This window comes from Microcebus murinus, chromosome 10 (assembly GCF_040939455.1).
Source record: "Microcebus murinus isolate Inina chromosome 10, M.murinus_Inina_mat1.0, whole genome shotgun sequence".
Taxonomy (NCBI): domain Eukaryota; kingdom Metazoa; phylum Chordata; class Mammalia; order Primates; family Cheirogaleidae; genus Microcebus; species Microcebus murinus.
This window is the reverse complement of record NC_134113.1, coordinates 11,278,739-11,295,587: the sequence shown is the minus strand read 5'-3', so window position 1 is coordinate 11,295,587 and position 16,849 is coordinate 11,278,739.

The following is a 16,849-nucleotide window of genomic DNA, read 5'->3' as shown; positions in this document are numbered from 1 at the left end:
TCGTGCTCGGTCCAACGCGTGCAGGCGGCCTTGGCTCCCCCGTCTCTCGCCCCCACGCCTGATTCACCAGGAACTCACGAGTGGGTCAGGAATCCATCGCTTCTCTCCCCTTCTACCACTCGCAGCCTGGTTCGAGCCACCGTCCTCTCTTGCCTGGATTACCTCGGTATCTTCCTAGCTGGTCGCCCTGCTGCCGCCCTGGCCCCACCTTCGTGCACTCCCAACACAGTGGCTGCATGACCCTTTGAAGACTCGAGTCAGACCGTGTCACCTCTCTGCTGGGCCTGGGCCGCGACTCCCCATCGCACTCCAGAGAAAAGCCAAAGGCTTAAGGGGGGCCCAGTGCCCTCCTGCTCTGGCCTCAACTCCCACACCCGTCCCTTGCTGTCCCCACCACACCAGGCTCGCTCGCGCCCCAGGGCCTTTGCACGAGCTGCTCTCCCTTCCCCCAGTATGCCCAGGACTCACTTCCTCGCCCCCTGGGCATCTGCTCTCCGGGCTCCTCCTTCCCCGACCACACTGAGATCGCTTCACCCGCACCCGGACCCAAACCCCTCATCGCCCTCACCCCATTCTCCTTTTTCTCTATTTCATACCGAGTATCACCTCCCGACAGCCTTACTTAAGGCTTTTACTTAAGGGTTTGCTTTAGAATTTGCCTGAGGAAATTCGTGCTTGTCTGCTGTCTGAGTCACGTCAGCTCCTGCAGGGCGAAGACTTTGCCTGTTTTGTTCACTCGCATGCCACAGGCCTCTGGAACGTGCCTTGCGCACAATGAACACGCTAGGAATGGGTCCTCGGTAGCTCTCCTCTGACCCTCGCATTTCTCCCTGACGCTGGGGACAGGAGAACATCAACTCATGCCACTGTACAGGGTGTTGTTGACATCTCCAGGAAACAAAGTGATCCTGGGGGCGGGTTGCTGGCTCGGCCGCTGCCCCCTCCTTCCAGGTGCCTCTCATTTTACTCTTGATCTCACCTTTAGGCTCACTGATGCCAAACCCTCCTAGGCCCCTGCTCTGTTACACCTCAGGGCCTTTGCACGTGCTATGCATCTTTCTGCCCAGTGGACTCTTGGGTGTCATTCAAAGCCCTGGTTAGATGTCGCCTCTCCCTTATACTCCCACCCTCCTCAGTCCTGGGAAACACTTAATCCCCCCTTCCCCTTCCTCCACCCTTTATACGGTGTTTCTCCGTGAGGGCTCAGTCCCACGGCCCTGGCGTCCTCAGACTCCCCGAGGGTGGAGGCCGGGCTCCCCTGTGTGTCCTGAGCTGGCGGCCGCCCAGTCGGCGTTTGCTGGGGACGGCAGAGCACATCTGACACAAGCCGGCAGAGAGCAAAGACTGTTCTGAAGACCCTTTCGAGGTCACGGGCTAGTGGGAACTGCCCTATTATTTGATCATTTATTTATACTCTATTTTCAAGTGGGATTTGAGGCAGCCAGCGATGGAAGGCACAGGTACTGCAAAGGCAGAGCCCTGCGTCCCGAACGCTTCCTCCTCCTCCTGGCTGCGAACACGCCCGAGCCTCTGTCCTCTAACGCGGGCGCCCCGACCCCTCCTGCTGCCTTCGAGCCAGGCCCCGTCTATGCTCAGACACCCCCTCAAGCTGGAGTCACCTTATTTCTGCCCCGTCCCTCCGCTGAGCGGGCCTCCGCGGGGCCCTGGCTACTTCTAAGTTATTAAAGACAACAGGCACTTTCAGACCGAAGTCGCGAGCGCTGAGCAGCTCGGGACGTTTCCCCCTCTGCCTTCCCCCGCCCCTCGCTTCCCCTGCCAACGCCATGCTCTTGGGGGCCTTCTACCTCTCTGGTTTCTCCTCCTCAGCCTCCATCCTCTGCCCATCCCATGAACATCTGTGTGGCCCTGTTGGGATGCCCTCCTTCCCCCTCCCTACTCACCCTCCATGCTTTTCCAGAGCGATTCTCTTTTCATCCTGGTGGCTGCGGTTTCCACTGGCATTAGTTGGGGTGATATTAACCCCCAACGCTCGGTGGCTTAATATAGGAAACGTCTCTCACTTACGTGAAGTCCACGCAGCAGCAAGAGGAGAGAAGGGGACTCGGCTCCGCCTGGTCACCCAGGGCTGCAGGCCGGACTCACGTGGCTGTCACTGGCCCTGGATCTGTGCTCACACAGGTGCCTTCGGACAAGAGCGGGGGCAGGGGGCCGCCTGTCCACTCACCACCCCTTCAGCGGGGCCCTCGCCTGCCTGAGCTTCCTTTTCTTCGTCTGTCTGGAGGGGAGCATGCCACCACCTGGAGACGCAGTAGTGGGGCAAGGGGTGGCGCTGACCAAGTTCTAGGTGGGCAGGGGTGGGCTTCTTTCCCTCACTTTTCTCGAGCCCGGGAAAGACCCACCAGTTGGCTGAATCAGGAGTTGGGGCTGTGTCTGGAAGAAGGTAGAACCAGCCCTATCACGGGCCACCTTCTCAGGGTGGCCTTGCTGCTGGGCACTGTGCAGGGACACCCCAGCCAGAGGGCAGCTGTGTGACTGGATCCTCCTGTCTCGATTCGTGGCCAGGGCATGGGAATCACTCGGGGAGCTGACTCAGCCTCTGGCTGGCTCTCAGAGCCCGGTCCGGGACTGCAGCGTGGCTGGTTGTCAAATCCATCGTCCACGGCCAACTGCGTGACAGTGGGCATATGTCACCAGCTCCTGGACCCTTGGTCCTCTCCACAAGAAAGGAGAACTGACGTTGATTGAGCACCTACTGTGTGCCAGGGATTCTCCTAAGTGCTTTACATCTGCCACTGTTAGGAGTCACAATAGCCCAGGTAGCCGGGGTGGCTCTCAATCCCCCATCCCATGGATTAACAGACCAAGACTTAGGAAGCTCAAGATTTAAAAATTTTGATAAAAGCACAATGAAAGAGGATGATCAAAGACTGTAGGTCTCAGATGCCCAGTGGCTTACTTTTGAGCTCTCGTGTGACCCACCATCTTATGCCAAAGGCCATATGACAGAAAGAACAGAGGTAGAGACCAGGAACTGGAACTGGAACACCGGGGCTCTCAGACTGGAGTCCAACCCCTACTAGGCGAGTCCTGTCGTACAAGCCATTGTAACCTCTTGAAGACTTGCTTTTCTCATCTGTCAAATGGGTGCAATCATGATGACCTCCTGGGGCAAGCAAGAGGGCTTTTCAAAGAGCAAAGAGCCAAGCACCCTGCTCAGGTTCTCCTTTGGGGTCTGCTGCTCACTTGGCTCTTCTGCAGCTTCTCTGTGCAGCAGCCAGAGGGATTTTTCGAGACAGAAATCAGATCACATCACTTCCTTGTGTCAAAACTTTAAACAGGTTCACATACGTTCCCAGCACCCTGTGTGACCAGGCTATGCCCCTTCCCATAGCTCTACTCTTCAGCTCCCAGCCAGCTTTCAGTCCCTTTATCACAATATGCTCCTTCCTGCCCCAGGGCCTTTGCACATGTCCTCTCCTCTCCCTGGAAAGTGCATTTCTCATGCTTTTCACCTGGGCAACGCCTGCTCCTCCTTCAAATTGCAACAACAGTTTCATTTTCTCAGAGATGATCTTTCTGCTCCTCTATCTAAATTAGGTTCCCTGGGTTTTCTGTCTTGTAGCACTTTGTTTCCTTCACCCTGCACGATTTGTCATTGCATTGTTTTTGAATGTCTGTCTCCTTGTTCGAATGAGCGCTCCATGAAGGCAGGCCCCACGTCTGCTCTGCTTACCATCTTGTCCCCGTCCCCAGCATGGTGCCCGGCACAGGGAGGGCACTCGACCCTTTTGGCAGAAGGAGCAAAGGTATCTGTTGCTGTTCCCCCAGGACCCTGACTCTCTGTTCCGATCGTGTGCTGGGAAGGGTGGTCCCAGGGTCCTCCAGGAAGAAGTGCCCTGGAGAAGGTCCCCTGTGCCCCCAGGCCCCCAGGAGGTGCAGGAGAGGGAGGGCAGCCCCTCTCTCTCGCCCACCGCTGTCCCCTAGACAGCACCACAGCCACCGCCGCAGAGCCGGGCCCCAGATGATGAGGTTCTCCTCTCTCGGGGACCACTGGGACGCCACGCGGCAACTGACCTATATTAATTGCAAGTGTGATTCGTCGTCTTGGTCCCCTCCCACCCAGCACAAAACCCCACCCTGCACAAGCACCTCGATCCATCCAAGGACGTTGTAAAAATAAAACGATCACAACTGGGCCCTCGGGGAGCCCCGGCCTGCAGCGCGTGCTGCTCCGCGCGGCGGACGGCGCCCACAACCCAGTTTGCGCAGCGGCAGCAGGAGGGGAGAAGAGAACGAGGGAGGCGTTTGCAGAGGGGAAGACAGCGAGGCGGACACGCAAGAACTTCCAGGCGTGAGGGTGAGTGACATGAGAAAGACGAGGGAGGAGGGGACAAAGAGGAGGACGGAGAGGAGGGAAATTAGCAAAAGAGCCCCTGGGGAGAGGTCAGGGACAGAGAGGCTAAAATTTTAACAAGAACAAAGGAAGCCTTGTGAAAAACAATACTCAGATGGGAACAGAGAAGAAAAGACAGTCCTGGAGGAAAACTGGTCCAAAGGGGAAGAATGGGACGAAGGGACAAAACAAACGCAAAGCAAATGAAACAGACTGGCTGCCCCTGAATGGGATCGGGCTGTTGAAAATAGAAACAGAGAAAGAGAAATAACACAGGAGCATGCCAACCCTGAGGGCAGGAGGGCTGGGAGGGAGGGGTTGGTTGGCAAGACAGAAAGAAAGTTGAGGCAGGCCCAGGAGGCAGCTGGGGGCCCTTAGACAGTGGCTGGACGGGACCCTGGGAGCTGGTGGTGTCCCCGCCGTGGGCCAGCAGTGTCCAGCCTGCAGAGGCTGGCCCAGTGCACAGCCTTTCCCGGCCTGCACGCCTGCCCTGCCCTGCTGGGAGCTGTCGGTCCCAGGAACCGTGGACGGCTCAAGAGCAAACTGCCCCCAAAGGCCTGGTCAGATCCACTGACTCAGTTGTCTGTCTTCTCCAACCGTGCACACAGAGGATCTCGGGTAGCTAAGGGTTCTGTCTGGAAATTCGTCCTCTCCCAGGTGCTTCCTGGATTCTGCCTCTGAATGTGCGATGAAACGCTCATCACGTTCAGAACTGCCAACTATCCCTCTCCCCTTCCTTCCTTCGTTCACTATTCACCAAGTGTTCTCAAGCACCTGCCATGCCAGGACTATTCAGCGAACAGGACGGACACAGTCCCTGTCCTGGGGCACGTGACAGTTCCCTCCTTCCTCCCATCATTGCCTCCTCCCTTCTCTTTTGCTTTTATTCACCCCTCTGGGGCAGCAGTTATTTTTGCTATATTGCAAATCACCCAAAACTTAATGGGTATAAAACAGCAATAATCACCTGTGATTATATCTCTGGTGGTTCTGGGGGTTGGCAGAGCTCAGCTTCGCAGCTCTGCCCGGGGCCTCTCAGCCGCAGTTAGATGGAGGCTGGGGGTGGGAATGGAGCCAATGGGAGCCTCCTCCCTCGTGTGTCTGGTGGTTGGAACCTCACCTGGACCCGGTAGCTGAAACACCTACACATGGCCTCACCATGTGGTCTGGGCTTCCTTACCGCATGGTGACTGGGTTCTAAAAAGCTGTGTGCCACCTTTTGTGACCTACCGTCAGAAGTCACATATTGTCACTGCTACTGCACTTTACTGGCATTACTGCTATGCTCTAAGGCAGTCACAAAGGTCTACCCAGGTTTAAGAGGAGGGGACAGAGACCCCAGCTCTTGATAGAAGAGTGGCAAGGTCACTTGTAGAATGAGTATGTGGGAATATCTTTGGAAAATACAATCTGCCACAATTTGCCCTCTGGTCATGGTAATTCATAATGATTCACACCCACCTGTGTTAGGGGCTGAATTGTGTCCCTTCCAAAATTTATATGTTGAAGCCCCAACACTCAGTACCTCCAAATGGGACTGTTTTTTGAAGACAGGTCCATCTGCATGTTGACTAAGTTTAAGAGAGGTCATTAGGGTGGGCCCTGATCCAATATGACTGGTGTCCTTGCAAGAAGAGGAGATTAGGACACAGACATGCACAGAGGGGCACCATGTGAAGACGCAGGGGTAACACGGCCACCTACGAGTCAAGGAGAGAGGCCTCAGAAGAAACCAACCCTGCCGACACCGTGATCTTGGACTTCCAGCCTCCTGGAATTGTGAGAGAATAAATTCCTGTTGTTTAAGCCCCCCAGTGTGTGGAATCTCACAGCCCTAGAAGACTAATACATGTCCCCACATGCAAAATATATTCATTCTCTTCCCCCAGGATCTTTCTTTATGGCATCAGCTCAAAGTCCAGGGTCTTGTCATCCAAAATGTGCAGGTGTGGGTATGTATCCTTAGGTGGGGTTCCCTGGGTACAGTTCCTTGGGTACCGTGTCATTCAGTAGGAAGATCTGTGAGCTAAAGAAACCAGTTGTCTTCCCTCTCCTTTATATCCAACAGTGGTGGGACAGGCATAGGAGAACTACCATAAGCAGCCCCAAACTAAGAGGGTTGGGGGAACAGGAGGCACACAGCAATCACTGGTCCAGAGCAATTCTGAAATCCACCGGGGCATGTGCCGCCAGTTCTGGATTAGTACTCAGTCCCACCACGGAGAACCTTCTCCTGGCTCTTGACTCTGCCCTCTGGGCTCTTGGTTCCTTCCTTTGAACCACTCTTGGATTTCCACAAGAAATGCATAGTGTTTGCAGCTGAGTAGTTTTTCTTAACCTGCTTCCTGCTCATAAAGATTTTATGGTGCAAAAGTCTCTGTTTTCATCTGGTGCTCTCTCTGCCCCATTCATAAAGCCAAAACAGTTCCATTAAAAGTTGTGTGGGTTTCTCATGAATCAATGTATAATCTGTTCCATCAGACAAAAGCTGTACCCACAAATCTTTATTTTACCTTGTGCTCCTGACAAGGCTTCCCTTGTGATTCTTAGAGGATCTATTATTTAACAGAAAGGGTCTTCAATATAATCCTGTGAAGACCCTTAGAAAGGATTTGAAAGGGTTTATGAGGCAGCATCTGAAATCCTTCTGAGGGCTTGACGAAAGGCTCTGTAGTTACATCCTTAGATTCATCTTTAAACTGTTTTCCTGTTGGTAACCCTGGCTTTGATCTTTGCCTGGAAGTCATTTCTTAATTTGGGAATTGTCATGTAGAGAGATTGAGAATGAAGAAAGTTTTCAAACAGAGCAAGTCTTGGCTTGTTTATATTTAATAGTTCATTCTTTATCATCTCTTCCTAACAAAGCCAGGATTTGAACCCAGGACTATCTGGCCTCAAAGTATGTACTCTTGCTAATAGGCACTCTTGGCTCTCTGTACAGTGGAGTCAGCAGGGATTTCATTAAGTCCTGGAGGAAGTGTGGGACTTCAGCAGTTGGAAGAAGAGCAGGCATGCCAGGCAGGGGGTGCACATGGATGAAGGTACAGACAGAAATGGAGGGAGATGCAAGGCATGTTAGGGGATAGCAAGACAGCCAAGTGCACGGTACATCTCTATCCCTCTCTCCCTTGCTTTTCGTCATACATTCAATTTCTACTTTCCATTCCCTTGTGGCCATATTTTATGTCCCTTTTGCAGCATATGCCTTCTGATATCTTCTATACTACAGTCCAATCTTCAATTGGTTGGCTCACGTGGGTTCCACCTTTCTTAAGAATGCCTTACTCATCTTGCCTACCTGGAGCATGGATGTCAAGGCCCAAGATGAATGTCATTCCCTCTGTGTCATTCCGTATTAGTTAGGATATTCTAATTGTTATAAAAACAATCCCCAAACCTCAGTGTCTTAACACAGCAAGAGTTTACTTCTCACTCAGCTGAATGGAAGTTGGCTGGGGTGAAGCAGGTGGGCTCTGCTCCACATAGTTATATGGGGGTCAAATTCCTTCTGCCAGGGGCTCCACCATCCTTTAGGATGGAGGTTTGCAAACTACAACTTGTTTTTGTAAATAAAGTTTTATTGAGACACAGCCATGCCCATTCACTTACACTGGCAGCTTCAGCACTGTAAGGGCAGAATTGAGTAGTTGTGATGGAGATTGCATGGTCCAGAAAACTTAGAATATTTGCCCTCTGGCAATTACAGACGTTTGCTGATGCTTGCTCTGGGGCTCTGTGGGCCTAGGAAGAGAGTATGGAGGATGGTGGGGGAGGATTCTGTGGGCTGGACCAGGAAGTGCTTTATATCACTTCCTCTCACATTCCATTGGCCACAGCTGGTCACATGACCCTTCACACTACAAGGAGGCTGGGAAATGTAGTCTTCCTGAGTGCTGGGTGGGGGCAAGAAAGCAGGTCTGGTTGACCTGGAGCCTTGTCTCTCCACACCTCTAACCTTGACTTTGCTTCTCTTCTCCCAGATCCTCTTCTCCGTGCTCCCTGAGCCAGTCCCTTGTGGGACAGAAAGCTCCACGAAGGCAGAGACTGTGTCTGTCTCGTTTATCGCTGCCTTCCTGTGCTCTCAGAACAGGTATCCCAAAAATAGTTACTGAAGAAAGGACTGAATCAGGCTTTCCTGGGTGCCCTGGAGCTATCTACTTCCTAGATCGCTTTAATCTGGAATTCTCCTCATTGTGTCATATTTGGTTTGCGCCTGTCCCCCCACTGACCCTCAGATTCCCCTCCACCCACCAGTGCCACCCCAGGCTCTGCCGGCATGCGGAGGCTGGGCCCTTCCTGGACAAAACAGACCCAGCCTGTGCCCTGCAGAGCTCTCGTCCTGCAGGGGAGGAGGCAGTGAGCAGAGAATCACCATCATGCAAATGCATTTAAAGTGACAACAGTGATTAAATGCTCTGATAGAAAGGGGCAGAGCAAGTGCTCTGAGCACATCTAAGGGGGAGAGACCTGATCTCCTCCAGTGGCACCAGGATGGCTTCCCTGAGGAGGCGACATCTACGTTGTGATCTGAGGAATGAACAGACATTAACCAGGTGGAGGGGGGATGGGCAGAGGAGCGCCAGGCAGGGGAACATCCTGGGCAAAGGCCCTGAGGTAGAAGGAAGCATAATGACATTATTATTAATAATGATATGACATTATTATATTATGATCATTAACAATATAGCTCAGACTCACTGAGAACTTGCCAGGAAGCAGACAACGTGGTGAGCACTTTACATGTATCGAGTCAGTTAACTGGCACCACACTATGAGAGACGCTAACTACGGCAGAGGCTGCCGACGCCCTGCCCGTGTTCCTTCAGCCCACCCCAGAGGTCACCTGAGGACAGTTCCTGTGCTTGCCGGCAGCCACCCGAGTCTCCCTGCAGCCTGGCCGTTGCAGGCTGAAGTGCCTGCAGTTAACGCTTCCCTTCGCCCATGACTGATGGGACCTGGGGGATAAACACCCCCGCTTCCTCGCCCCTCGGGGCAGCTCCGAGGCCAGCTCTACCCACGCTGCCTGTCAGAGGCCGCCGGGAATGGTGGCCCTGCCGTCCACGGGGGTGTCCCCCCGTCAGCGAACACTTCACTGGCCTTTTTCCCTTCGCTGTCTCACTTCCCCACTCCCCCACGCTACTTCTGGGGGCACCCCCAAAATAAACTGCTTGTTCCCGAACATCTGTCTCAGGGCCTGTTTTTGGAGGAACGAAAACCAAGACACTATTCAGCACCTCATTTACTAGACGAGGAAACTGAGGCACAAAGGCGTTTACACAGAGTGGCAAGGAAACAGACAGAACTGAAAGAAGGTTTTTGAAGCTAAAGCTCCAAAAATGTGCATGCATGCATGTGTGTGTCTGTGTGCGTGCGTGTGCACGTGTGTGCGTGCGTCTGAGAGTGAGAGGGGACGGGGGAAGGGGCATGAGGCTGGTGAGGTGGGTGTGCAGGCCAGGGCAAGGACTTGGGTCACTAACCTATGGGCACAAGAGGCCTTTGAAGGCCTTTAGGCTGGCAAAGTGACATGTTTTGATGATGTGGGGACAGGGTCACCCTGGTGACCCAGGCAAGCCTGGGTTAAAGTGGCCTGAGCCACTTCTAAGGGGAGGGTTAGGGGGCTTTGAGGGTCATTCTGGGGACCCTGGGAACCCAGCCGGCAGTAGCCACTGAGCTCACTCCTCGGTCTTCAGAGCCCTGGGGCACCACGCAGGCCAGTGCATGGTGTCCGTCTCTCAGGAGGACACACGCCACCTGCCTCTGTCCCTCCCCTCCCCACGCCCCTGCCCCTCCCTCTTAGGTCACAGAGTCCCCTCTTTACCCCGCTCCAGGATCTCCGTGGGGGAGGGTCTGCACTGAGGCGCCTGGCACCCTTACCCAGCTGGGGCTGGCGGCTGCAGCGGGAAGGCCAGCCCAACCTCCTGACCGGCCGGCGCAGGCCCCAGAGGCGAGCACGTGGCCAGGCGGGTGCCACTGTCTGCCCCAGTGCCCTGTGCTCGCTGCGCCGCTGAGCAGATGGTCTTGTAAGTGAGTGGATCCAAACAGGGCCAGGAGGGTCTGCCGGCCCCACCCTCTCCTCCTCTGCCTCGCTGGGCTCCCTGCCCTTGCCTGCTGCCCTGGAGGGGCCGAGCTCACCTGGCCAGGGGCTCTGGTAGCATGGGACGAGGCAATGTGTGATACGGCCCAGGCGTCCAGTGGTGCAGGGTGTGGGGGACACAGATCCCCTGGGCTGCGGTGCGGCTGAGGCACGACTGGAGGGGGAGGAGGACGGGAGTGGCGGGGGTGTGCACTGCTCTGCAGGTGACTGGGGGATGCCCCGGCTACACAGTGAGCCCTGCCCTGGGTGGCTTGTGGTGGCTGCAGGACCTCCACTGTCGTCCCCAAAGAGCATTTGCTGATGGCTGCTGTGTTCCCGGCCCTCTCCAACCTTAGAACCCCACGCCCTGGGGGGTCTGCTCCAGCCCCCTGGCTGGGGTTCCAGCTCCCAAAGGTCACAGTGCTTCTCATGCAGGTTTTACTTGCAGCCCCAAGAAGTGCCCTCCAGGGTGGCTGCTTCCCTGCAGGCCTGTCCTCAAACGTCCCAGCACGGCGTCCTCCCTGGGAACCTGCTTGTCTGCCTGTGACCAAAGGAGAAGAGGTTCTGTGCAATTCTCACTCGCTGTGTGCTTGGGAATCGGCTTCACCTCTGAGCCTCTGTCTCCTCATCTGTAAAATGGGCGAAATCACGCCCACCTTGAAAGGCTGTTGTGAGGATTAGAGGAGAGGAAGGAGGGGAGAAGCCGGGCACAGAGGCAGAGCTGATCAGGGTGCGTCTGCCTTCCCTCCCGCGGGCAGTGTGGCTGGGGCAAGCCGTGCCTCTCTCTGAGCCTAGGTGGCCCTAGCCCTACAAGCCCTGCATGGAGTGGCGGGGCAGCAGGGAAGGCCTCGTGGAGTGTGAGCTGCTGTGCGCAGGGACAGCTTGTGCCTGCATCTCCTTGTCCACACAACGCAAGCTTTGCTGCCCAGCTCTGGCAGTCTGGGGGTCCTGGAGTCCCCCTGCCCCACGGTTCCCCCTCCTCTGTCTATCTCTTCCCTCAGAGTGTCTGGGGTTGGGCCGCAGTGGGGCCTCCTTCAGGCCTTTGCACTGGCTTTGCAGCCTCTGGGTGGGCTGGGGGCCCAGGGCTGCCCCTGCTGTGTGGGGAGAGCCGACACCCACCTTAACTCAGGCTCAGCCTGGGCAGGGCCCCATGTCCTGGTGTCTGCCACTGTCTGGGGGTGGGAGCCCCAGCGCCCTGCAGAGACCTTGGGAGAGTGAGGGCAGACAAGGAGGCCCTGCTGGGAGCTCCTGCCCCAGGGTGGGGGCTGCCCCAGGGTGGGGGCTGCTCCTGCAGGGTGAGGCTGCCGCAGGGTGGGGGCTGCCGCAGCTGGAGCGCCGTGTTGGCTGGGTCCCCCGTGTGCCCCGCAGGCTCCCACAGCACGCCCCGCCCGGCACAGCCTGGCAAGGGAGGACGCCCACCCAGCGCCCCGTAGCGTGAGCAACGACGGGCCAGCACGGGCCGGGCGCTCTCCAGGTCTCGCCGCGTGTGGACGCTCAGTGACCACCTGAGGTGGAGGTGTGGGGCCCATCCCATTTGGCGGATGAGGAAACTGGGGGTCAGACAGACTTGCCCAAGGGAACCCCTAATGTGTCTGCCGCTCCCACCATTCGGGGGCTGCGTTGTCCGGTCCTACCCGACCGCCATTTCCCAGAGGGCGGGAACCGAGGCCCGGGGAGCACAGGTGACACATGGCAGCGGTGGAGCAAGGACTCAGGGCAATTTCCTTCCTCACCTCCACCCCTCCTCTCCCGCCTTCCGCAGACGATCCGGGCGCTCTCCTCCGCGCTGGCGCGTTCCCACCCGAGTTCCCACCCACGTTCCCACCCGAGTTCCCACCCGAGTTCCCACCCGCGTTCCCACCCGCGTTCCCACCCGGCTCTCTCCACCCCCCACACCGCGAGCCTCCTGGGTTGCTCGCCGCGTCCACAGTCTGGGCCCAGGCGGGGGCCCAGGTCCTCCCTGGGGGGTAGGCAGGGGCCAGGCCAGAACCGCTGGCAGCCCAGCCCCGGGAGGTCTGGGGGAGGCCGCTGGGTGGGCCGGAAAGAGCACAGGGTCCCCTCACGGCCCCAGGGAGTCCTGCATGCTCTGAGCCTTGTTCCGGAACAGTCTGTGAGCAAAGGAGTGGGGCGGGGACACCCCAGGGGACACCCGCTCCCCTCACCCCCTTCCCCAAGCCAAGCACTCTGGCCACTTCCTCTCACCGGCCGTGTCCAGGAACGCCAGGCCTTTGTCCTGCCAGTCTCTTCTCTGCCTCAGGACCCTTGAACACGCTGTTCCCGCACGGCTGATACACAATCCCCAGCTCCCCTGCCCGACTCCCATCCTCCTTATCTCAACAGAGAGGCTTTGGCTGGACAACCTTCTCCTTCACAGGGCTCTGGTCTTTTCTTTCAGGCAGGTTTTACAACGTGTGGTTATACGGGCGCTTGTTAACTTGCTTATTGTGTCCCTCCCCTCTAGCACGGGTACTCCGTGCAGCAAGGAGAGGGGTCTCACCCGTCCTGTCCAGCCCTGAAGACCCTGCCCCCAGCGCAGCGCCGAGCCCACGGCTGGTGCTCAAAAAGCCAGGGCTGACGGGAGCGCGTGGCCCGTGCCGGGCCGGTCGCTAGGCCCCTCTCGCCTGCCTGCTGTGCTCGCGAAGCCAAAGAAGGCAGACAGGACTCTAAGGGACTGTTCCTGCAGCCTCTCTGGGGGGGCCACTCTTCCCGGGGCCACTAGTGGGGGGCCCAGGCCTCACAGGCCCAGAGCCCCTTTGGATAAAGGGCAGGGGAGCAGCAGGCTCCACTCTGGAATTGTCCAGGACGGGGCCACCCTGGCAAAGGGGCTGAGCAAATGTCGCACCCAGAAGCTGTCTGACTCCGGAGCCCTGAACGCCGTGTGTGGGCAATACAGCTCCGCGCTCTGCTCCTCCGAGTCCTCGCCGCCTCCGGCCTGTTGCTGCGGGGGCAGCCGCGGGGGCTGCGGGGGAGGACCCAGGCTCCCTCACGGCGTCTTCCGAGGTTCACAGGTGCCTGAACGCGGCTGTGGATTCCTGGAAGTCTGCTCTCGGGTGCCGGTCACAGGCCCCCGTGTCCTCAGCGTGGACGGAGAAGTGGCCCCGTCTTCCCTGGGGTGGTTGTGGAGGTTGAGTGAGAAGGAAATAATTAATACTTGAGGAGGATTTGGGGGAGATCCTGGCCCCCACGGGGTTGCCCCCTTACCCACGCCCTACACGCAGCTCCTGAACCCCAACAGAGTCAGCCCCGGGTCGCGGAGGGGCCTGAGTCAGAGGGAGGCCCGGTGACTCAGATCACCTGTCTGCGGTGCACTTTCCTCATTCGTGAAATCGGGTCCAACGCACCCACTTTAAAGAGCTGCCATGTAAAATAAAACGGAGATACAACGTGTGAACTGCTGATGTACATTTCTTAGAATAGGATACTTGTTCGTGAAACTTTCTTGATCTTTGCTTGAAGACATTCTTTTATACCAGCAAGAATCCTCCACGACCTGGATCCTGCATGCTCTTAATTTTAATATCTTCTTGCAAATCTCACGGTGCCTAAGGAGTTTCTGGGCCTGGCACCGTGAACTCAGCGTAGTCCTTATGTCAGGGTGTTGGATGCTTACGGTTGGAACGGCTTGGGCAATGGAAGATGAGGTCATTTTTATCCGTGGACTAGTTCTTTTCTGGGCACTCGGAGCCAGCGTACGTGCACGCCGGGAGCGTGTGTCAAAGGCAGGCAACGCATCGTGGTGTCTGCCTAGGCACGAACCTCCAACTTAGCCCACGCTGCCAGGGCCGGGCCAGCCTGTTCTCCATTTCTGTGTGTAGAGCCCCAGCCTCAAATGTGTCTTAATTTTATTTACTCTTCTCAAACCTGAAATAACTTTTTAAGCTATAGCAACAAACAAACAAACACAAACCAGCAGCAGCCGTGGCCGCTGTAGCAGCAAGGCCGGGGCGCCCAGGCGTGGGGGTCCTCCACCCCCCTTAGCGAGCCCCAGAGCAGAAGGCGCCTGGCCTCGGGTGGCAGTGGCGGGGTCCCCACCCAGAGCTGAATCCTCCAAGCCTCAGAACAGCAGGCTCCTCCTGGATTGGGAACGCAGTGGACCAGCTTTCCTGGGATTTTAGGAAAATAGACAAGCTCCGAGCACAGCTGGGCCGTGGCAGTTTTTTTTTTTTTTCTCTTTTGCCTTCAGCCGTGGCAGCCTGCTCCTGATTTCTCTGGAAAGGCAGCTCCTAATTAGAATGGATCGAAGAGTCTTTGCTTCAGCTTTGTTCTCAGTCTCGATTGAACCGTTGCTTTAGGACTTAATCTGGTGCAATCGCTGGTTGGCTGGTACCCTTGGTCCTCTGAGCTCCTCAGGGGCCCGGGCAGGCTAGCGCCTGGGGCGGGGGCACGGAGAGCCCCCCAGGGCCCCCTTGCACCCTCTCACTCTAGGCCTCGCTTCCTTTTCTCTGCCCCACCCCCCACCTGCTTTCTCTCCCTCTAATTTCCTTTCATTAACGACCCAGGGGCTGTCCGGGGTGCCAGGCCCTGCTGGGGGGAAGTGTAAATTGGTACCATTTCTCTGGAGGGCAATTTGTCAAGTGCTATTAAAAGCCTCAAAAAAGTACGTAAGCTTTGACTTGGAAAGTCCCTTCTCGGAATGTAAAAATAATTGGACAGGGGTCCTCTAAAACGTGCAAAAGGATGTTGCCCTTGGCGCTTTTCATGAGTGACCACCTGGAACCCTGGTGTCCTTCAACGGGGAATCATTAACGTGGTCCTGTAACAAATCGACTGGAAAAGAACCTTTTGGAGGCAATGGGGAAATTTGCAGGTGGACTGAAGAGCAGATGCTCCTAAAGAATTACTGTTAATTTTATGAGGGTAGGGCGATGACCTTGTCGTTGGTTTAGAGGCGCATGCCTGGAGAGCTGGTATTTGGTTTCAACTATTATAACAACAATCACGGCGGCGGGCATGGGATGGAGCCAGTGTGGCAGGATCTTAAAAGTTCTGAATCTGGCTGTCTGGTAAATGAGTGTTCATTGCGCTGTTTTATTTTTGCGTAGGTTTTTAAATTTTCACGATTTCAAAAGAAATAGAATGACCAGATAAACTATGTCAACAAGATATTGTTAAGAGAAAAGAAATGACTTCCAAATGGTATATATGGCATTATCACATTTTTTTTTTTTTTGTTTCTAACTATGTACATATTTCTATGCGCAGAGTAGAGGCGGAAGTACATGTGCTTGCATGTTCATGGTGGCCAGCTCTGAGTGGTAGGATTTGAATAATTTCTGCTTCCTTCTTTATACTTTTTGGGAGTTTCTGACTTTTTGTTTTCTTGCAATAAGCACACATTGCTTATTGTATAAGCACACTCATTCAAAAAAGCAATAGTTAGCTGCAGAAAATTTGGAAATCACTTACTATGAATCGGGCATTTACTACATCATGCCTGTAAAAGGTTTCACATATCATAATCCACACGCGAAAAATTGGTAAGGCTGGTGGTGTTATTCCAATATGATAAATGGAAAGCTGAGGATCAGAGAGGGCAAGTGCCTTGCTCAAGAACGCACAGCTGCAATTCTAATTTTACTCTTGTGATGTGAAGCCAGTGATCTTCCCACTAAACCCTGGCTGCATCTAGAGGATCAGCAAGGAGTATGAGAGGTAGTCCCTGCCCTCCAGAAATCCACCCCGTCTTTGCTCTCCTGGCTTCTTGCCCCCCACGCTCTGCTCTGCCACTCCCCTTGATTTCAGAACAAGTTACATAATGGCTTTGGTGAAAATGTAATTTCTTCCCCTCACATGGCAGGTGAAACTCGAAAACTGCCCGTTCAATATTTTCTCCTAATGAGCCTTCCCGGTCTTCTTGTCTTTTTAGGGTGGAAACGTGCTCTCCGCTGTCATCCTCTGCATGTTATCAGCTCTGTTTACCGGCAGAGCGGGAGAGCGAACGGGCCTTGTACACACAAATATCAGACGATCCGCAGAGGCCGGCAAGCCCCAGTGCTTAATCCTGGCTCCATCACCAACAATTTGCAACCGAAGAAGTCACTCTCTCTGTGTTTTCTCGGTCTCAGAAGTAAATAAAGGATAACACACTTTAAAAATCAATTGGTGTTCTAAGGAAAAAGAACGGAGTGGGGGGTGAAGACAACTCTAAGTTGGGCTGAAAACATGTTTTCCCAAATTTTGCCAATGCTGGAGATGGTGAAGACCTTGTCCCACCCCTGCCCCCATCAGCTCTGGCTGGACCTGCTCTCCTTGCCCCCAGGCACCTCCTCTCTCACCCCGTCCTCCCACTCCTTCAGGCTGATCTTCCTAAAGCAGGGATCTAGGTGAGTCACTCCTATAAAAACCCTTTAATGGCTCCCCACTCCCTTCTGCAAAAAGCCCAACTCCTCTGCTCTGGGTAGGAAGAGCTCCATGTTCTTGCT